General features: G+C 36.6%; 1 pseudogene; it reads right to left on the bottom strand.

The window, feature by feature from the left end:
* Positions 1 to 664: 664 nt before the first annotated feature.
* Positions 665 to 1,240, bottom strand: LOC100012057 (ubiquitin-conjugating enzyme E2 C-like; annotated as a pseudogene).
* Between the last annotated feature and the right edge of the window lie 3,480 nt (positions 1,241 to 4,720).

The following is a 4,720-nucleotide window of genomic DNA, read 5'->3' as shown; positions in this document are numbered from 1 at the left end:
TTTCTCTTAAAGGTTAAAATTTTGTATACACCTGTAGTTAGAAATTTTTGGGGTGCAGGTCACTTATATTTAGTGATCAATAGGGGAGACTAGTCACCCAATCATCATCAGGGGGGACTGTGGTTTTTAGAGTCTTTCCATCTTGCTTGTTTTAGCACCCAGGAATGTGCACACCCACATTACATGGGCATGTGCTAACAAATGATGAATCAGAAACAGTGGACAGACCTCTGAGCTGTCGTAAGTCAAGCTAAGCTATAATTGGTACATATGAGATGCTGGAAAGTGGCGTAAAACCATCTATATAAGCATGTCACTTCCTCCCTCTGTCTCTTTCTCCAGAGAGGCGACTCTGGCTGGCAGCGTGCTAAGTGTTCCAACATCTTGGTGAGGTGGCAGCTATTTGTCTGGGTTTGGCAATGAGTTTGCCCTTGAGCCGATTCAGGCTTTTTTTTTAGCTTTTAAAAAACAAAAACAAAATTTATTTATACATTAATCTTGAGGGCTGGACTAGAGTTGAACAAAGAAAGAAAAACATCAGAAGAAAAGGAAAACAGTCTGTGATAAAGAATTAGACAGAAGAGAGAAGATAGGCCTTGAGGAAAGAAAAGGCTACATGCACATACATACACACACACACACATACACACACACAAATACACACACAAGGTGAAGGCGAGGGAAGCTGGGCAGTCAGAGTCAGGACTCTTGGCTGGTCACCTGCTTCATGTAGGTTTCCAGCAGGTACTTTTTAAAGGCTTTAGGGTTTGTCCAAAGCTTAGCAGCATGTGTGTTCAATGGGCTATCAATATTGGGTTCTCCCAGCAGGTTCTGGATAGAGAGTAGGATGGTCCTGACATCATACAGAGTTGACCACTTGTCTTTGAGGATGTCCAAACAGATATTGCCTTGGTGTCCACATTAGGATGGTAGCAGGGTGTGACAAATTTCACTGTGAGAGCATTATATGGATAGCTGCTGGAGAACTCCAGAGAAAGCTTGTACCTCAGATCTTCATATACTGTCCCAGATGCACCATGGATGGTCCCAATCCATTTGAAGAGATTGTCTGACTCTGGGAAGGCAGAAATTCCTTTATCTCCAGACATCATTAGGGTCATCAATTCTTGTTGTAATCTCTTGCCCATGGACCCTCAGGCCACGCCTACCCCTGCTCAGCCCCCTTAAGGGAGGCAGGGGTGGTGCTGGCAGCAGCCAGGTCACGATTCTGTGAGGCCATCAGGGACAGGAGATAAAAGAAGAGACATCATTCTACAGGAAATAATCCAAGAAAATTGCCCTGTCATTATGGAACAAGATGGTAAAGTAGAAATTGAAAGAATTCACTAATCACCTCTTGCATTAAATCCCTGATTGGCAATATGCAGGAATGGTATAGCCAAGTTCAAGAATTACCAAAACAAGTAAAAGATACTATAAGATGCTAAAAAGAAAAAAAAGATATAATTCATATATCATGGAGTCACAGTTAGGATAACACAGGACCTGGCTACAACTACACTGAAGAACTAAAAGGGAAGGTATATAATATTCCCAGACAGCACAGGAATTGAGCCTACAACCAAGAATCAACTACTCAGAAAAGTTGACTGTATTCTTGCAGGAGAAAATATGGTCATTTAATAAAAAAGAAGACTTCCAAGTATTCCTAAAGAAATGATCTAACTTAAACAGGAAATTTGATATCCAAAAACATAACTCAAGGTAATTACCAAAAGGTAATTAAGTGGACTAATGAGAAAAAATGTGAAGGAAGGTGTCCTAGCAGTACCAGATCTTAAACTGTACTATAAAGCATTGATCATCAAAACAATGCGGTTCTAGCTAAGAGGCAGAAGGGAGGATCAATGGAAAAGCTTGAAGTAAATAACCTCAGCAAGAAACTGTATGATAAAGCAAAAGATGCCAGCTTTTGAGACAAGAACCAACTATATGACAAAAACTGTTGGGAAAATAGGAAAACAATATGGGAGAGAATAAGTTTAGGTCAATTTTTCACACCCTATACCAAGATAAATTCAAAATGGGTAAATAATTTTAAAAAAAGAAGGAAATTATAAGAAACTTAGTTGAATATAGAACAGTATACCTGTCAGATCTATAAGAAAGGCAAGTATTTAAGCCAAGTAAGAGACAGAGAATTTTATAAAATATGAAATGAATAATTCTTATTACATTAAATTAAAAATGTTTTGTACAAACAAAACCAATGTGACCAAAATTAGAAGGGAAGGAACAATTTGGTGAAAAAATCTTTATAACAAAAACCTCTGACAAAGGTCTAATTTCTCAAATTTATGAGGCATTAAGCCAATTGTATTAAAAAATCAAGGCATTCCCCAATTGATAAATGGGCAAGGGACATGATTAGGTAGTTTTCAAAAAAAAATCAAAACTATCAATAAGAACTTGAAAATATGTTCTAAATATCTCATAATTAGAGAAATTCAAATAAAAACAACTCTGAAGTATGTGAATCTTAAAACTGCTCAGACTCTACTTCAGAACATTTGATTAAACGATTCCCTATTTTTAACAATGGAGGTACTTGATCAGGAATGTATTGAGAACTTTTAAAATTACTCCACCTTACTCAGACAGTGTCTTAGGGGAAGATAAAGTTGAAAACTCCTGATTGAACAATGAAAAGTCCCTAAAATACTTATAGTGAAGCTAAAACCTAGGTCTATTTTTAGATCTAATAGAAAAAGGTGCTAAAAGGTCAAGCAACTTACAAAAGGCAAGCTTAACAAAAGAGGTTTGAAGTACTCAGAAGATATAATCTACCCAGAGAAGGTGAGAACTAAAGAGTGCTGAGAATTAAGAATGGGCAGTCCTGGGAAAAAGAGTCTACTATGATTGGTAGATGTGAAAATTTAGGGGAGGTAACAAGAGAAAATTCTCTTTAAAAGGTCAATTGAATTCAGTTGAGACTCTGAACTCAGTTTAAAGGGTCAGGAGTTCAGTGGAGGACTGGAGCTTGCTTGAGATGATCTTGTGGTGAGTGATAAAGACAGAGATTCACTCCCTTAGACTCAGGCCTAGGACATTTGGCCTAGGCCCTTTCTACTATTTTCTCTTTCTCTCTCTTTTTCACTCTCTCCCCTTCCCTTAATTCCTTCATTTGTATTAATTAAAATCTCCATAAAACCCAGCTGACTTGGGTATTTTCATATTTGGGAATTTTCCCATGATGACCACTTAATTTTTAGATTTTAAATCAAGACACTAAAAATTACCTGGACAGTTTGGCCAAAACCTTTACAGTTTTGGCAATTCACAGTCTTGTCAAACCACATTTTCACTGTCACAAGTACCACCTCAACCCTAACAGATTGGCTAACATGACAGCAAAGGAAAGTAATGAATGTTGGAGGGGGTGTGGCAAAGTAGGGACATTAATGAATTGCTAGTGGAGCTGTGAATTGATCCAATCATTCTGGAAGGCAATTTGGAATTATGCCCAAAAGGTTTTAAAAGACTGCCTACCCTTTGATCTAGCCATACCACTACTGGATTTGTACCTCAAAAAGATAATAGGGAAAAATACATGCACAAAAATATTCATAGCTGTTCTCATTGTGGTGGCAACAAATTGGAAATTGAGGATGTGTCCAGCAATTCAGGAATGGCTGAATACATTGTGGTATCTGATGATAATGGAATACTTTTGTGCTGAATGGAATAATGAATTTGGGCAATTGCATGTTAACTGGAAATATCTCCATGAATTAATACAGGGTGAACGGAGCACAACCAGGAGTACATTGTGCACAGTAACTGATACACTGTGGCAAATCAAATGTAATGGACTTCTCTCCTAGCAGCAATGCAATGATCGAGAACAATTCTGAGGGACTTAAGAGAAAGAACACTATTCACATTTAGAGAAAGAACTGTGGGAGTAGAAACGCAAAAGAAAAACATAGGATTGATCACATGATTTAATGGGCATATGATTGGGGTTGTTGACTTCAAATGATCTCTCTTTTGCAAATATTAATAATAGAGAAATTGGTTTGAACAATGATACATGTAAACCCTAGTGGAATTGCTTTTCAGCTCCAAAAGAGAGAGGGAAGAGGGGATGGAAAGAACATGAATCATGTAAGCATGGGGAAATAATCTAAGTTAATTAATTAAATTTAGAAAAAACTAAAAAAATATAAATTTCATTTTTGATCCTTGTTGACATTTTTTCTTGTTCTATATTTTTGTAAAATTTCATGTGTTTCCACATTGTACAAGGTACAGGTCCCTATCTTTTGTAATCCATAAGTTTAGAACATTCTAAGCTCATTAGGAATTTGTATTATTATTCTCAATACTTATTTAACCATTTGTATTCAATATATTTATTGAGTTTGTCTCTTAAAATGTTTGGTATTTCAGAATTTTATTTATATTCTTCCTTAATAACTTTTTTATTCCTCTTCTTTTGCTAATGGGTAGTGTCCTTAAACTGGGCTGCAAAAATGACTGGGACTTCATCATTAGAATTATAATTTACCATCCTGGGCCTCTGTCCTAAGTACTCTCAAGTACTCTCTGAGGGTAGAGGGAAAATGTTATTGTCAGCTGGATTTCAGGCATTTTACCTTCAGATCTACTATAGTCACTCCCACCCTCACTAACCACTTTGGATAATATTATAGATGTCTTTTTATTCTCTTCAGGAATTGGACAAATCATTTTTTTT

This window comes from Monodelphis domestica, chromosome 5 (assembly GCF_027887165.1).
Source record: "Monodelphis domestica isolate mMonDom1 chromosome 5, mMonDom1.pri, whole genome shotgun sequence".
NCBI lineage: Eukaryota > Metazoa > Chordata > Mammalia > Didelphimorphia > Didelphidae > Monodelphis > Monodelphis domestica.
The sequence above is the reverse complement of the archived record's forward strand: the minus strand, read 5'-3'. Positions and strand labels throughout refer to the sequence as shown.